The sequence below is a fragment of the Aythya fuligula genome, chromosome 1 (assembly GCF_009819795.1).
Source record: "Aythya fuligula isolate bAytFul2 chromosome 1, bAytFul2.pri, whole genome shotgun sequence".
Classification (NCBI taxonomy): domain Eukaryota; kingdom Metazoa; phylum Chordata; class Aves; order Anseriformes; family Anatidae; genus Aythya; species Aythya fuligula.
Genome location: NC_045559.1, coordinates 197124255 through 197143459, shown reverse-complemented (window position 1 = coordinate 197143459; position 19205 = coordinate 197124255).

Below are 19205 nucleotides of genomic sequence, written 5' to 3'. Positions count from 1 at the left end.
TGTGTCATCATGTGGCACTTACAGGGCAACCAGGTGATCAGGCCCAGTCAGCATGGGTTTATGAAAGGCAGGTCCTGCTTGATGAACCTGATCTCCTTCTATGACAAAGTGATGCACTTGGTGGATGAGGGAAAGGCTGTGGATGTGGTCTACCTTGACTTCAACAAGGCTTTTGACACTGTTTCCCACAGTATTCTCCTCAAGAAACTGGCTGCTCGTGGCTTGGACTGGCGCACGCTTCATTGGGTTAAAAACTGGCTGGATAGCCGGGCCCAAAGAGTCGTGGTGAATGGAGTCAAATCAAGTTGGAGGCAGGTCACTATTGGAGTTCCCCAGGGCTCAGTGCTGGGGCTGGTCCTCTTTAATATCTTTATCGATGATCTGGATGAGGGGATTGAGTGCACCCTCAGTAAGTTCACAGATGACACCAAGTTAGGTGCATGTGTCGATCTCCTCGAGGGTAGGAAGGCTCTGCAGGAGGATCTGGATAGGCTGGACCGATGGGCTGAGGTCAACTGTATGAAGTTCAATAAGGCCAAGTGCCAGATCCTGCACCTGGGGTGCAATAACCCCAAGCAGAGCTACAGACTAGGAGAGGAATGGTTGGAAAGCTGCCGGTCGGAGAAGGACCTGGGAGTATTGGTGGACAGTCGGCTGAATATGAGCCAGCAGTGTGCTCAGGTGGCCAAGAAGGCCAACAGCATCCTGGCTTGTATAAGAAGCAGTGTGGCCTGCAGGTCTAGGGAAGTGATTGTCCCCCTGTACTCTGGTGAGGCCGCACCTCGAGTACTGTGTTCAGTTTTGGGCCCCTCGCTACAAGAAGGACATCAAGGTGCTCGAGCGAGTCCAGAGAAGGGCAATGAAGCTGGTGAGGGGTCTGGAGAACAAGTCCTACGAGGAGCGACTGAGGGAGCTGGGTTTGTTCAGCCTGGAGAAAAGGAGGCTCAGGGGTGACCTTATTGCTCTTTATAAGTACATTAAAGGAGGCTGTAGTGAGGTGTGGGTTGGTTTGTTCTCCCATGTACCTGGCGACAGGATGAGGGGAAATGGGTTGAAGTTGTGCCAGGGGTGTTTTAGGTTGGATATTAGGAAGAACTTCTTTACTGAGAGGGTTGTGAGGCATTGGAATGGGCTGCCCAGGGAAGTGGTGGAGTCATCTTCCCTGGAGGTCTTTAAAAGACATTTAGATGTTGAACTTAGTGATATGGTTTAGTGGAGGACTTGTTAGTGTTAGGTCAGAGGATGGACTCGATGATCTTGAGGTCTCATAGAATCATAGAATCATAGAATCATAGAATATCCTGAGTTGGAAGGGACCCTTAAGGATCATCAAGTCCAACTCTTGACACCGCACAGGTCTACCCAAAAGTTCAGACCATGTGCCTAAGTTCACAGTCCAATCTCTTCTTAAATTCAGACAGGCTCGGGGCAGTGACCACTTCCCTGGGGAGCCTGTTCCAGTGTGCGACCACCCTCTCTGTGAAGAACCCCCTCCTGACGTCCAGCCTAAATTTCCCCTGCCTCAGCTTAACCCCGTTCCCGCGGGTCCTGTCACTAGTGTTAATGGAGAAAAGGTCTCCTGCCTCTCGACACCCCCTTACGAGGAAGTTGTAGACTGTGATGAGGTCTCCCCTCAGCCTCCTCTTCTCCAGGCTGAACAGGCCCAGTGACCTCAGCCGTTCCTCGTACGTCTTCCCCTCCAGGCCTTTCACCATCTTCGTAGCCCTCCTCTGGACACTCTCCAACAGTTTCATGTCCTTTTTATACTGTGGTGCCCAGAACTGCACACAGTACTCGAGGTGAGGCCGCACCAGCGCAGAGTAGAGCGGGACAATCACCTCCCTTGACCTACTAGCGATGCCGTGCTTGATGCACCCCAGGATACGATTGGCCCTCCTGGCTGCCAGGGCACACTGCTGGCTCATATTCAACTTGCTGTCTACCACGACCCCCAGATCCCTCTCTTCTAGGCTGCTCTCCAGCGTCTCATCGCCCAGTCTGTACATGCAGCCAGGGTTTCCCCGTCCCAGGTGCAGGACCCGGCACTTGCTCTTATTGAACTTCATGCGGTTGGTGATCGCCCAGCTCTCCAACCTGTCCAGATCCCTCTGCAAGGCCTTTACGCCCTCATTTGAGTCCACAACTCCTCCAAGTTTGGTGTCATCAGCAAACTTGCTGACTTGCTGAGGTCTCTTCCAACCTAGACAATTCTGTGATTCTGTGATTCTCCTTTCCTTACACCACTGCAGTTTAGTCATCTGCCTTGGGATTGTACATATCTCAGAGCAAGGCAGCATATTTGTAGAGGTAGTGACACAGGTTATCTTTGGGCATCTCCCTTTTCATAGGTAAACTGAGAACCTCAGGCCAACACACAGAGGGAAGATCTTCCAGAGGGCAATTCGGACCATGTATCTGCCACAGCATGTTCTGAATTGCTAGATCTGTTTTACCATATCGTGGTTCTTATTGGCCCTGCCTTCCTGAGTTTTCTTTTTATAGAAACTAAGACACCAAAGAGGAAAAGAGAAGAAGAAAAGTAATTGTATCATCATTATAGTAGTCAGACCCATCTAGGGTGCACACCTAAACACAGTATTAGGGAACACTGCTGAGTTTGCTAATAAACAGATAGCTTCACTAGATAATGCATGTATGTACACTTCAATAAATAATATGCACACTGCTCTAAAATGTCTTGTGGAAGAGTCTAGCATATACTTCCTAATGCTGTTTTTCTGACAGAAGGTAAACAGTGACAGTATTATCTAAAGTCTCACGTTAAGTCTTTGTCCCACTATATACATGTATATATATAATGGAACTGAATAGAAATATTAATTTTTTAATACCTTTTATCATCAAAATAAACAGATTACTCATTTGTACACACAGGACTTTCACAATTTACTGCACATCCTATGGGCGCTTTTTAATAGCATATGAAAAATTCACTGGACAAAAGTTCTGTACATAATACGTGTGATAGCATCTTACAGCCACTTTGAACAGGTGCTGTGTTCAGCAGCTGTGCTATGGAAATTAGTTCACAAGCCTTTTAATTCTATTCATCGCTGAAGTATCTGCTAATCCATCCTTTTCCAGCTAATCTACCATTATCCACCATAATTTACCTCAATCCTGTTCTTGGCATAGATTACACCCGTCCTATGTATCAGTGTTGTAATCAGGCAATACCCTACCAACCATATAGCTTTAGTGAAGTGGTACGCATGAGCCAGTTTCCAGAGTAACAATTAATATGCCTACCTCATCTAAAAAATCTTTTAGAATATCCTCACTGAAGATACATAATCTCTACTTTGCAGTTGGTGTTGATTTGTCAAGATTAAATATAAAAGACATCTTGTTTTTCAACTAGCTGTAGCTCACAAAATATACCCCAAATTTAAAACTTCAGATTAGAAAGGTATCACACTGTCAAGTCATACTAAGACATCTCTTTTGAGAGAAAATCCCCAAAGCAATAGATTATTTTCCTTAGTAGAGATGACAGTAAAAATGTTATAAATCGGAAGAAACTTGGACTTTCTATTAGCTGCAGAAATGTTCAAAATAACACGTCTTCTTAAGGTTTTATTTCCAGGGACACAAATTAATCTATCTTGGGGAACAATATTCAGCACCTGTTAAGGCAGCTGCAAACCTTCATGACTATATGACAGCAGCGCCCTGGGCAGAGATGCAAGCATCTTTCAATTTCAGAGCATTTAGCTTACTTAGAAGTCTCTCCCATGCCCCTAAATCCTCACTGTTTAATCAGTTTATCAAACACGTCCATGCAGCTTGAGGCCAATCACTTTTCCCAGTCACCTCAGCAGCAAACATAGGGTTTCAGTTTTCTGTGAAGCCTCTGGGGTATCCACGGTGCACTTTTCATGGCTGTCATTCCAACTCCTGTTCTGTCAGCAGCACCTTCATGCTGGGAGTTCTATTTATGGAGTTTTCTGAATTTTTATGGGGACTCACACCTCTGTTTGGCAGCGGAGTCACACCCTGAAAATTAGCAGTATCACAGCTGTCATTACCAATTCAATATACAGTTTGCATGGGTACTTCCCTTTAAAACAACTTTCCTTAAACATCAGACTGCAGCCTATTTGGATGTGCTCAAAAGAATAGATCTCAGCCTCTAGGATGTGGAGAGGGAGATTATTCTCCCTTTCCGACTTTGGGGTTATTTTTTTATTTTTTATTTTTCAATCTCAACAGGAAAAAGGAAGCATTTGCTTCATGAAATGTTGCTGTCATGCTCTTTCCCTACTCATGTAATAATCTCTTTTGATAGAATCAACTGACTGTTCATTCAGAATAATCCATTCTAGCACCTGCTGTCCTGAAATATCTGCACATGTGATTCATCAAAATATAGAAGCATTCACAAGTCAACATTTGTATTGGCAAAAAATGTTAACCTGAAATTTAATATCCAACCCATTCAGGGCAACACTTATTTCTAAAAATGTCTTAAGTCACATCATTAAAATATTAATTTATAGTGAGTTTTGAAATGGCTTAAGATGCCAACTTGTGGATAAGTGATCTGAGCCCTAGATCTCCATTGGCCATAGTGGGAATGTATATGCCTAGATCATACATTGACTTTAATTTAGGCAACTATGTGTGCTGAGTCCTGTTTCAAATTAGATCCTATCCTTGACATCTTAAGCAGATTTCAATAGTAATAGAAGTTTCCAGAAAGTCAAATACTACAATCCCTCTTCATAGTTCATTCTTTTACATATCTTCATATCTTTATTTGGGTGGTGGGACAGGCACACAACACACTGCCAGCAGATTATACACAATTTAAAGAATAAAACAACAATTTATTGGCTGGGATACATATAACAACTGTGATTAAATTTTATACGCTCACCACACCTGATAAGGCACTTAAGGAATTGGTCTACCATCCATCAGACAGGTAGGGAAGGGTTGTCCTCTGGTGCTGGTGCTCCTTGGAAGGACAACTGATTGCTGCTGAGTTGTCATTCACCACCAACACTTTCAACACTGAAAACATCAAACAAATAACTCAAAATAACTCATTGCTTGCTGACTAGTCCCCTGTTAGACTAAGTAGTTTGACTAGTATTCCTCAGGAGGTGGAGAGGTGGGGAAGCTTGCCCCCCCTCTCCCTTTTTTTTTTTTTTTTTTTTCCATGCTGATATTATCTGCCTTAAACAATTAAGCCACACTGGCCTCACCGGTGTGGCTTAAGCTCTGTCCATGATTTTATCTTTCTTATCTCTCTACAGAGTTTCTTCCCAGTTCCTTTGCCATTTGAGTCAAGGTCACACAGCTGAATCTTTGATTCCTGGGAGAGAGCCTGCTAATCTCCTTGGGGTGGTGTTGGGCTTGCAGTAAGGTTACAGAGACAGTTACAGATTGCCTAATCTTGGAGGTCCCTAAAGCTTATAAACTTTACCTCTACAAATTTATTCAATTCTAAATCTCTGGCTGAAAGTTCCCACAGTACCTAATTTTACAAGCATGTCCATGAGCAAAAGTGTCTTTGTGTAGGTAGCAAGACTCTTAGAACTCCATTAGATAGCATAAATATAGATTTCTATTGTTCTTTTCAATTTACATACATATCCAGCATATCCACAGGAGAATATCAAATATGACAACATACTACACTATTTGAGAGGTGAAAGCTGAAGTTGCAGGAGAACCTACAGAATCTCAAATGTCATTTAGTGTCTTTGCTTGGACAACTGAATCAAGCCTGAGGCTCTGAGGTTCATTTCACCTGCTTTTAGATATCACAATATTGACATTCATATTTTAGTCATCAACTGACAGAAAGATGTAATTTTAGAATAAATGTTCTCTGACTTCTCTTAGGTATCTACCTTAAGATGATGATCATGTCCAGTAAATGCCTTTTTTTTTTTCCCTTTTTTTTTTTTCCTCATGCTTCTCATTCTTTTTTCTCATGCTTCTGCTTAAGAGAGGTTATAAGGCCAGCTCAGATATAGATGCTGACACCAAACTTCTAAATTAAATGAAATTAACTCAGCTGCCACGCATTCAATTGCAATGCAGATGGGAGAAAGAGAGTGAATTAAATTCTGCCTATGCTCTGTGAGGCAATTCCTGTGTCAAGCATGCAGAGATGGTAAAAAGCAAAAAGAGGATGCATTTGCTTTCCTTTTTTCCTATTTATAAATCACTTGTAAGAATAACCCAATTTTCTGATTTCAGTATAATTTCTGTGGTAACTTTTCATTTTGGTGTTGAATACTAGGAATTAAGCTGTTTCATAATTTGCATATTGTATTTCTTTTCTATGTATGGTCAAGCTTAAGATTTCTGATGGGGAAAAATCTCAAATACAACTCAGTAATTGAAAATGTGACATGATATTTGCATAACATTTGTTACTTGGTCAAACTACATATCATATGCACAGAAATTTAGCCCAAGAGACAGAGGAAAATATTTGTAATAATAAATTAATTCTCATTATGAGGTTCTTTTTAAAATAACTATTGAAAGAATGCTAATTATATGATTAAAAATATATATTGCAAGTGAATACAATTCAGTATGTGGATCTTCACTTACTCAAATAGATATAATGTTTTATAATAGGACTTTAATTTTATTCTGTACAGAAATTAAGAGAAAATTCATTACTACTCATAGATTTACTTCATTGTAAAAGTTAAGTGAGTAGGAAAAATTGGTTATCATGGGCTCCTATAAACACCTTCGTCTTCAAAACTGTGCACTGATCCTGTATATAATTCATCTGACTGGTAGAAATTCATGAAATGATGTAACCACAAAATACATTTAACTGGTTGTAATATCTGGCACTGCTCAGTTAATTGAATCTGAGGGCTCTAATGGATAATCTGATGGATTTATCACGTCACTTGACGTTCTGTGAATGCTGCCTGATGCAGCCCAGGCAGCTGCTGACCTTCTCAGCCCCAAGGATACATTGTTGACTCACTGTCAATTTGCTCTCCACTGAGATACCTAGGTCCTCCTCTGCAAAGCTACTTCCTAATTTTTTGGTGCTAGCCTGTCTTGGTGCCTAGGGTTATTGCTCCCCAGATGCTGGACTTGGCATTTCCCATCACTGAGTTTCATTATATTATTTTTGGCTGAATTCACCAGACTTTCCAGGTCTTGTGAAAGGCAGTGCAACCATCTGGTGTATCACCTGCTCTTCCAAGTTTTATACCATTTGCAAACCTGCTGAGAGTGCAAACTGTCCCCTCAATGATGTCCCCTCATCCAAGTCATTAATGAAGATATTAAATGATATTGACAGCAGTATCTAGCTCTATCGTACACAAATACTGACTGGTCTCTGGTTGAACTTTATGCCCTTTAAGCCCAGCAGGTCATTCGCTTTCAGTACAACTAACTGACTTCTTGCTGAGTCTGTACTTCATCAGTTTCTCAGTGAGGATATTTTGGAATCAAGTAAAGAAAGTCTCGGTAACATAAGTTACCAAGTTACCAGTCCTCTTTAATAACTTTATTGATGATTTGGATGAGGGGATCAAGTGCACCCTCAGTAAGTTTGCAGATGACACCAAGTTAGGTGTGTCTGGTGATCTGCTTGAGGGTAGGAAGGATCTGCAGGAGGATCTGGAAAGGCTGGACCGATGGGCTGAGGCCAGCTGTATGAAGTTCAACAAGGCCAAGACATATTAGGAAAATCAGCTGCTCTCCCCTCACCCAGCCAGCTAGTCATCTCATCTCAGATGGCTATCAGGTTGATCAGGAATAATTTCTTCTTCATAAATCCTTGCTGACTACTCCCAAACACCTTCTTGTTATGTGTTTGGAAATAATTTCCAAGATTATTTGTTCCATCATATTTCCAGGGATCTAGGTGAGGCTGATCAGACTGTAGTTACCTGGTTGGTTACCTGGTCTGTCCTTTTGCCTTTCTTGAAGAAAAAAGAGATTATTTGTTTTCTTCCACTCCTTCACTGGAAGTTCAATATAAAATGATAGGTTTTATCTATGACTAAACACCACCATGTGTTCAAAGAGAAATCCCTGGCACAGAAATGGTGTGGACTGGGACATCAGCAAAGTCTCTAGCCATCTGCAATAATTGTGTGTCAGGATCTCATTGTTATTACTGCTCATTATAAAACATATGGTTAGAGCAAGTCAGGGCAGGGAGAGCAAAGTTCAACAGAAAAAGTCTACAAGGTTAATCCTTGAAGCAAAGGCTGACATGTCACCCAGCTCTGCTAATTATCAACCCCTGTTAAAATGTTTAAATAAGTCTAGATAGGAATGCAAGTCTAGATATGAATGCAAAACAAATGGAGGTTAAGATTTAGTACAATCAAATCAAACAAATAAACAATAACAACAAAAACAGAAACAAAAAAATACAAAAAGCAGTTTTGAAACAGAGCTCAAGTGTCATCGGTCTTTTCAGAGAACTCTCACTGAACCTGTAAATGGGATGCTCATGCTTCAGTCTTCTCTTTTTCTTTACTCTGTTCTCTTTACCCCAGTTGTCCAACAGAAACATTAGTCCCTGAATGCATAACACCATCCTATGTTCTGTAAAATGTTAATATATAGCCCACATTCACCTTTAATTATCCAAATTAATTAATTAGTTTCTGCTACCAGTACAGTGATGAAGATTTAGAGTGGCAACATGCCCTGTTAAAGCACTTCTTGGCATGGAAAACAATTCCAGGTGAACAAGGAATCTTCCTCTGGGAATGTTAAACTGTAAAAATTGCACACATTTTTCAGGGTTATCACCATAAATAGTCCTCTCCCTTTTCACCAGACAGGAATAGATTGAAGCACTTGAACCTAAACAACAATAAGGAAAAAAAAAAATCTCCTATGACTTTTGAGTGTTCTGGAGATCCATTTTCCCTCTTGATATCCAGCGCTAGTCCTCTGAAAAATTAGGCTTCTTATAGTAAGTTCTTTGAATCAGAAAGCAGAAGTGGGATATAACTCTACAGACATCGAGAAGCAGATACAGTTGTCCACATGTAGTCATGCAATAATGTATGAGAGGCCCTAGGGTATCCAAGATTTCTGCATGGGGCTGGCAGAAATGTCACAAGGGCAAGAAGAGTTCTGTGCTGTACTAGTCTGATAGTTGAGGGAAAAGAAGGTGCCCCATTCATTTCTTGAACGTCAGTATATGTATGGGCAACTGAGTTAAGCCCTAACTCTCTAGCTAACAAAACAGAAATGATTGCTAGTGCTATTCTAGAGACAGACTACTCCAGAGGAAGACTCGCCCTGCCTTGTAATGGAACTAATAGAGGTAGAGTAAATCATAGTGCAAGGTATTTCTCTTCTCTTCGGGAATTTGGGTTACTAATTCATGCTACACAATTAACTCTCAGCCAACTAAATTCCACTAATCCCATTCAGTTATTTAGGACTTGGTTCAGCTTCCCTAACATAAGTGTTACATGTAAATATATTCCAAGGTATCCTTCCTCATCTCTATCTGCTGCTCCAGAAAGATATGGTCTTCTGTAGACCTCGTCTGCCATTCAGCTGTCTCATATGCTCACGTTTCACATGGTGTACCTCAATCTCACAAATGGTACTGGTGTATGCATTCAGGCAAACAGATCTGTCTCTTATGGTACTGCAGTGGGAAGACAATGCTGATCTTCAGTGTGGAATTATTCCCCCAAGTATCTTAAATCAACACGATAAATGGAGACAAAATGTATTGCAGGACTCTGAAAGGTGCCCATGCCCTTGGACTCCCAGGTTAATCATCTCTCACAGGCCAGAAAATTGTGTATGACATAAGAAGTGCTATTAAGGAGTCAGAAATCTAAGCTGAAATAGAATGTCCTAACTTCCAAGCCTCTGTTAAAATATGCAGCAGTATTTGACACTGACCAGACACACTACTCATTAATGACCTACATGAAGAAGATTTCTATTGATTTCTGCTATAGGTCTGACTCACTATGAGCTATTCCTTCAAATATAAATACTTGTGTTACACCTTGAAAGGCCCATGAGGCAGCTTGGGAAATATTCCATGCTGTATGATGATAGCTCTGTCTTTTTGTTGTTTGCCTCTTGTTCTGGAGATCAATAATAGAGATTTGCTCTTACATGAGTTAAGAGCCCTGTTCTTAGTGATTGAATTACTCCATGATAATCTACCCCCTTGAGCTATTATAAAAGCTGACTTAATAGTCTTGCCTAAATGACATTTGAATATGATGCGTCTGTCTGAATCATATTGTTATAACCACCTTTTGATTGCCAGAAAAATAATTCTAATCATTCTTTTACTATTCCTGTTACTATAATGAAATGGTACCTCTCTGGAACAAGAGAAAACAGAGTAAAGAAAAGGTTCTATAACACGCCCACCCCCACTTTTTTTTTTTTCTTTTTTTTTTTTTTTTAGAAAACTGCATGACTGTATGCTTTAAACACCTTTTCATGTTTTTGTTTTTCCTAAGAAACATTTTTGAACACACTGACTTATCATTGTTCTAAAATTCTATTCTAATCAGATCCAAATCCAGACCATTAATGGGAAAAATCACTGTTAGTGTCCAAGTCATTACAATAGCCTGCATTCCTAAATTAAAATAAAAAAAAATAATTACTACCAAGAGTGACAACTTGGAGAGATTTATATCAAACTACTCTTGAATAGGAAAAATAGGCCAAACTGTGAACTGATGTATCTACCCTGTAATGTGCTGAGATGGACATATCTGCACTTGCCCCCAAAGGACAGTATCAAGAACATCCTCATGACTATAGTGAAGGCTGCACATATGAAGACCAGAGAATACACTCAGGTTGCTGCCAAAGCTTACACCCCTGAAACTGTTTGTGTCCATGTTTTTAGCCTGTTTAGATGAAATCACACATTACAACACACCCAGACAGGCTGTCTGCCAGCACCCTGCAGAAAGCCCATAAGGCAGCTATGTGGACAGGATGCTAGTGGCAGGTGTAACATACCATCTGCACAGCCATCTGGAGACCACCCTTCCTCAGGGTACAGACATTACACCAAGGCCTTGTTCTCCTTCCACTGGCACAGGGGGGTATTTTAAACAACTCTATCAAAGTCACCGTCCACCACCCCTCCATGAAGGTTTCATTAATGAAAGCAGAATCAGGGTCCTGACCTAAGAAAGAGAGAAGAGTGCTCAGCACTTCTTGAGTGTTTAGTTTTTCCTGCTATAAGCTGTGATACAGCAGCAGGGAAATACAACAGAGCTGACAGAAAGCATTTTTCAAACCTATTAATAAATATTTAATATGACCAGGCAAGGTGCCTGGAAAATATGTTTTACATGCAAAGCATATATGCAGAATAACCACTTAGCTCCAGAAATTCCTTTTCCTTCAAACATCCCAGACTTCTTCCTTTATATTCAGGTCCCTCTTTGGTACCACATTAATTGATAATGTAATCACAAGATGCAGTGATCTCAAAACCAAGGAAGCTTTCACAGAACATAGCTCATGCTGGACCAGGAATAGCTGTTTTCAGAGACATGGCTTCATTTCATGTACAGAATATACTCCAACCTAAGATTCTTTTCTTCTCTCTTCAGCTCATTCTTAAATTTCTCTGAGATACCAATAGAGGACACAAATCTAGTGAACAATTCTTGTCTACAAAAACAGTGAAAACAGTAATTAATCCAGAGGTCCTTATGTCAGTTTGTTCCATTTCACATGAATTCTCAATGTAACTGTCTTAAGGCAGTAATGTTGACTGTATAGCAGAAATGTTAGCTCCAGTGCATGGTGCAGCTGGCTGTCTCAGTAGAATTTAGCTGATTGAAAATATTTATAATGACTATTAATAAACACTTTAATATAACCAGGAATATAAGCCTCCAATGCAAAACGTATCTAGAACAACATCTTATTTCTAGAAATTCTCTTGCCCTGAAAGTTAGAAATTACTTTCAGGGCAAGATATAATGTATCTTTTGCCAATCCCAAGCAGGCTGAAACATCTTCAATTTTTCTGGGGATATTGGCTGTGTCGGTAGAATGTGGCAGCTGCATCCCACGCAACATCCCAAAACTTTGTTCTATATATCATGTGAGACTGAGGAGCACCCCAGAAAGCTCTCTGTTTTCTGCTCCCTTCTGTGCTTACCTGCTGAGATTTTGCCCTACTAGGGGATTGAGAACAACCAGATGTCAATGACTCTAAAACATATTAAAACGTGAATGTGATGGGTATGTATTTTTCTAAAAGCTAGGCTTCACATTAAAGCAAGCACTTCTACTTCCTTTGTGTTCAACCAAGAGAGACTGACATTTTTATATTTCTATTCATTCCACCTCTCAGGAGATGTCTGCCACAGGGTGGCATTTTCAGGAAAGATTCTCTCATTTAATCTCATTGCACTTACTACTGACCTTAGAGGAATTGTAGGTAACTGGATTGGGCCAGGTGCCTAACTTCTGGGTGCATCAGTGAGGTGAATCTCCAATTGTAATTCATATTAGTTTTTGTTTTTGTTTTTGTTTTTGTTTTTTGTTTTTTACTAGCAAACTCAGTTATACTTTTCAGATTTGTTCCTCTGTTAAGTATAAAGAGAAAATTCACCTAATACATATACTAGAGAGTAAACATGCACCTCAGACAATCTTCCCCCTTCAGGCCAATATTCAAATGCATCAATCTCCTTGACCACTTACTTGTTCCAAACAACTTCCCAGATCTGCTTAGATTCACCACAGTTCATCTAGATTCCTCACACTATAAAACTACTTGTACTACAGTACAAAACTAATCTTTTAACAATGTTAAAAGACATTAAATATTCATCTAATAACCTGCAATATTCTTCTCTCTCAAAATATTTTAAAACCTTAACTATGGAAGCTAATTTCTCACTTAGAAGCACTTTATTGATCAGAAAGTCCTTGATACCTGACAGCCAGAAAACCCACCTAGCATGTACTCAGCTATACTGGAAAATTTGAATGGTGGCTTCTTTATTCCAGTTTCTGTTATTGAAATAAACTACATGGGAGGCATTGAGGGTGGTAGTAGTGGTGATGTTTTTGTCAGTATATCTACAACTACACTAAAAGGTTTTTTTACCTTGGCCAAAGATCACACCTCATCACATGCCTGTTTCCAATAGCTGTACAAGTAGGAGGTCGCAATGCAGACATTAGCATAAACAGGTAAAGGACAGATGTTTTATTAAGAGACCAAATGTTAAGATATTGAGCTTTCTCCATTCCCACTGAATAAAGAGATTTGGCCAATAATTATGATACATCTCTGGTTCAGCAAAGTGTAAGTGTAATAGGAGTTCAATACATACTTAAACTCGTTATTGTAGGAAGGCTGAATTACTCATGTACGTAAAGTCTTTATTGTATCAGAACTTTTGGTAGCTACAGAATTGCCAGTGTTATCTATCGCATATCTGAATCCAATACTAAAATTGTCAGACAAAACATTCACTCAGGTTAGTACAATGCATCAAAACTTCATCTGCAACCAGGAAGAAGGGTACTTTGATTTTTATTTTTATTTTTTTCCACAAGGTTACTCACTGTATTTCTTACATAGTTTTTTGTCATAATAGCTAGTTATACTACTATTAGGAAATTAAATCCTAGAAATTTCTCTCAGCTTAGATGAAAAAAAATAAAACAAAACAAACAAACAAACAAAAAAACAAACAAACAAAATTTGACCACAACAGGACCAGAGGGAACAGAATGAAGTTTCATCAGGGGCAGTTCAGGTTGGATATTGGGAAAAGATTCTTCACTGAGAGGGTGGTCGGGCTCTGGAACAGGTTCCCCAGGGCACTGGTCATGGCACTGAGCCCGTCTGTGTTCAAGAAGCATTTGGAAAATTCTCTTAAAAGTATTGTCTGATTTTTGGGTGGTCCTGTGTAGAGCCAGGAGTTGGACTCGATGATCATTGTGGGTCCCTTCCAGCTTGGGATGTTCTGTGGTTCTATCATTCTAATTAGTTTATCCATATATAAATATTACATTTAAAACTCTTTGAAGTTAGTAATTTAATTAGTGTATCAGAAGGCTAATGATACCTCCTGACAGTTTGCTCAAAAATTCATTTCAAGGGTTTTAGTGTTATTACTAGACTAATAAATAAACTTTATTTTCTGAGCTCTTATGAAAGTTTAAGAAGGTGGAAGTAGCGGAGCAGGAGAGAGAATTATTGTATTTGTTTTATACACAGGGGAATCAAGGACTATGCCATGGCTTCCCTTGAAATAAATTACATTTGCTCTTTTTTTTCCCCACTTTTGGCATTTCCAGGTGCCTGTCTGTTTTTAACATCTTCCTCAGCCTCAATAAATTTGTTAAAACAAGACTCTGTCACATATCCAGTGAGTCACAGCTTAAAAGTAAAAGTAATCCCTCAGCAGGATAAATGCACTTGAGCCGGAGACCAGGGGAAAAAAATGTATTGGTTTTTAAAACTGATGGTTATACACTTTAACATTTTTTTTTCAAGCCTGTTATGTTTTGAAACTGTCATAGAATGTTCGCTGATTGTTTTGTAAGCAAAACAACCCTCTCCTAAGGCTATAGAAATGGCACTTTGGAGAAGAGAGGTGCTTTGCTAATCATGATGAAAAGAATCTGCAAACTCAGGGGAATCATTAGTTCAGATCATGCTCTCAGGCCACATTTTCACCTGAGGAGGTATAAAATCTCTGCTGTGCTGAATAAATGAGCCACCTCCCCACGAGGACAGACACAAGCAGGAATGGTGTTATCCTCTTATAAGGACAAACACAGGACTGAGATACAAACGACTATTTTACACCCATTTTTTCCCTGTTGATAGTTAATCTCAAGCAATCCCTCCAAATACCTAATTTATCTCATCTTAATGTGTACTCCTACTACCCTATTTTCAAGTATTTATTGAGCAGTTGAGACAAGAACATGTGAACCACACAGATAGTCACAAACATTGCATTTCTTTGCAAAACTGGAGGAGTTATTTGGACAGAAGACGATCAATGACAAAAGAGACTCATAAATTTGTCCAAGGAAAAAAATAATGACCTGCCGACAGGTCAGGTGAGGCTGAGCATTGGCACTTAGCACAGTCCTTCTGAAGGCACAGGGCTGCATGATAGTCCATTAGATTAACTTTAGTGGTCAAGTACAGCCAAATTTATGCTCTTGGTATTGCTGACCTAGGTCAGTGGCAAAACTGAGAAAATATTTGAATTCTCATTTCCTTGGAAGGAATTAATCTCATGTAACTTTAGGGATGAGATTTAGTGGCAGGAACAGAAAGCAGATTTTAGATATCTTCCTTGTGAAGCTCCTTACAGCCCTCTAAAAACGTTAGTATTCTCTCTATTTTTTTTTTTTTTAGAGTCCTATTATAATTTATTCAGCAAAAACACTAGTTTAAAAGGAGAGGGATGGAATCTTTCATCTACTCAAACACCAAGCATTTTACTGAAATCTGAATAAATTGTGTCTCTGTTCTGCCTTGGTTTCTTTACCCAGATATGGTCTCAAAGACCTTGAGATCCTCTTAAGCAGTCACCCACTTTTGAACTCAAGCTTATTCTTTATCATACTAAACATTTCTGAAATGCTGCTTAATCCCCACCTCTTATCAAAATTTCCAGCATCTTCCCTGCAGACAAATCACAGGCTTAGGAGCTCTTCAGTGTCTGGAGTTAATCTTACAGATATCTGATGTCTGGAGTCTGTCTGACGTGTGGACACAAAAATATGTTCCCTGCTGCAACATCTGTTTGACCTGTTTGGATGTCTGCTCTGTATCCTTAGTCTTCAACACAGCGCTTTAAAAATAACAGGTGCACAACAGCTCCCGTAAAACAGGCTCAAGCTTCAGTTTAAGGAAAGGGGAAAACCTTGGGAATAACAGGTCCGAGTGTTATGTGCTTTGTCTTGCAGAATTTTAGCACGTTCTGTTAATTTAATATTGGTTGTGAGACACTAAGAAACTGTAAAATCCCAACTCTATTTAGAAGGATGTTTTATGTAAGGACTAAATACTGACATTTTGAGCAATTCAGAATCAGGACTAGGATTCATATAGGACTGCAGTGTACAACGATTTTGATGAGCTGTTCTCCTAAGTTGTTATCTGACAAATGCTAAGTTGACATTTTGAGGATTTTGTACATTCCTAATAATTTTTCATTACAATTTGCATTGCAGTCGTACCTATGAGGCTCAGTGACTCATATTTATCATCCATAGTGGAGGTATTTTAGAACGAGACCTTCAGAACAACATATTCATTCTACCATTTGAGGAACCACTCAGTATTAGTTTAGAAGATTTTTTTCTTCTCTTTTAAGAAGAAAGACTGATTTAAGCATTCATCTCAGGATTGCCTTGAGCATGGCATTCTGTAGCTTTGGAAATACCCACCTTTGATTACTTGACCATACATATTATATTTGTAAGATAATAATGCCAAGAAGTAACTGAAAACAAGCAACCTTTGCACTTTAGCAATATGAACAAAAAGAAGCTTACGCCCCAAGGAGTTTGAACTAACACAATAAAAGAACAAATAACAGATGGATAGAAGCAAACCAGGAAGCTGAAGTTTGAACAAGATTTCTTATTCTACCTGCCAAAGTTTTGGCTAAACGACACAGCAATTCTTTCAAACAAAACTTATTACATTTTTACTACCTTAATCTTGCTTTAACACATTCTAATACTTTTAAACTGCAATCTATACACATTTTTATGTTTTCCTGCTGATATTTTAGACTTCCAAAAATCTTATTTCTTTCTCCTGATCTTATTTACAACCTTTTATAACAGGCCATTCACATAGGTCTATTTTTATTTCTGTGTTTATTAGCAAAACAATCTTTATAAACAACATAGTTTTTCTCTAAAATATCTATCTCTCCTTCACTACCTCATCCCATTTCATTGTATTCAGTAAATTTGAAGTGTCTTCACTGTATAATACTCTTACCAAAGTTAATGTTTTTTTGTTGTTGTTGTTGTTTGTTTGTTTGTTTTTATTATTATTATTTTTTTTACAGTACCACACTTTCTACTGATTTTTTTTTTCTTATGGCTATTTCATGGTCTAATTGTTCTTTCTTGTTATTGGATAGCCTAAAAACGCCAAAAAAAAAAAAAAAAAAAAAAGATTTTTTTTTTATTCCCTTACTCTTGAGGAATGCTCACTTTATGCTAGTGCATTTAGTTTTTGTTGTTGTTGTTGTTGTTGTTGTTTTTTCCCTGTGGACGAAAAAGGAAAATACAGACAGCAGAGGAAACAAACTAATTTACTGTTGAGACAATGGCAGCAGAAGTTATTCCAACATACTTCTAGATATTACAGCTCAAAATAAGTTACTGTGCAATCATATGTGTGCAAATGACTCTACTTGACAGAAGGACTTACCATGTATAAACATTTAGCACTTCAGCTGTGACATCTTACTTTGGCTCCCTTTTCAAGAAAACTTTAGACAGAGAACCCACATAACACCACAAAATTATAAATAAATCATTTATTGACAGAGGACCTAACACAAGATTTTAATGATTCCTTCTTGCCATAACCTCTTCCTCATGACTTGATAATTATACCTTCATGCATCAAGTTAAAAAATGAGTCTGTAAGTAAAAACATTGAGGGGGTAACTCAAAATCAACCAATATTAACTGTATTCTGTCCTTTGGAAGTCTCAGCTCTGATAGACTCTGGTAACAATATTGGGTAACAAGCTCTTTTCATTCCAAAATGTTGTCATCAATAGGAAGGATGCCTGTATATTTACTCTGTTTTATAGTAACATAAAATCTTAGAGGTAGAATACCAAAAGTACCTTAATCACATTTGACACATAATCCCCATGGAGTTGGGGAGAACAGACATGAGACTGCTCAGAGAACTAGTTACTAACATCCCCTGGGAAAATGCCTTTGAAGGTGTTGGGATCCATCAGTGCTGGTCAATTTTTTAAGTACCACCTCTTACGAGCACAGAAACAGGCAATTAAAAAATGTTGGAAGTCAAACAGAAGGGACAGGAGATTATCTTGGTTGAGCACGGATCTTCTTCTGGAGTTTAAGTGGAAAAAGAAAGTGTATGGCCACTGGAAGTGAGGTGGGGAGATGCTAATCACCATTTTATGGTGAAAATTTGTGTGGCCAAGACTCAGAGAAGAGGAAACTGAGTGGAAGCCTCATGGCAGCCTGCAGCTCTCTCACGAGGGGAGTGGAGGGGTAGGTGTTGAGCTCTGCTCTCTGGGTACAGCAACAGGACCTGAGGGAAGAGCATGGAGCTGGGACAGGGGAGTGTCAAGCTGGGTGTTAGGGAAAGGTTCCGCACCCAGAGGTGATCAGGCACTGGGACAGGCTCCCCAGGGCTTTGCTCATGGCACCAAGCCTGACAGAGTTCAGGTTTGGAAAATGCTCTCAGACATGGGATCCTATATGGAGCCAGGAGATGGACCCAGTGATCCTTGTGGATCCCTTCCAACTCAAGATATTCTGTGATTCTAAAATTCTATGATTCACATTCTTAGGATATTTTTATCAATTTACAAGTCATTTGCAACTCTTTCAATGAGAGATCCAGAATGGAACTGACATTACAGTTCCTGCCTTATCCTTCTGAGCATTCAAAGTTATATTTTCTGTCTCATTATGCTTTCTGCCTCTCATGCCATATGAGAGGTTTTGTCCATAAACCCATAAGATCATGCTGTCCTAGAGTGCATGCCTGCTGTTATTCTATCAATTCTCTAAAGCTCCTGGTATTTGAAAATGTAAATTGTAACCATGATGCAATTTACTGCTGATGGACATATTCCTGCTGTTAATATCCACAGAAGTCTTGATATGTGTCTGTTGTTTTATCTGTTGCCTCCAGTCTATCATAAGTCTCCAGCCATATTCATTAGATTCAATTAGTGACACTCTGCCCTGTGAGAATCTGTCAATATAAAATAGGCACAGTAAGGTTCAGAAAATTGTCAAAATAAACATATTTTTAGGATGGAATCAGATGACTGAAACCATGATAGACTAAGATTCATCATTTTTCATGTTCTTTACAGATCATTTTACAAAATTCAAGAATAAATAAATATATGCAATTTAAATAAATAAGTCTTATAAAATAAATAGGAAATATAGGAGGAATGTGTCAGGAGTTACTGGGGTCA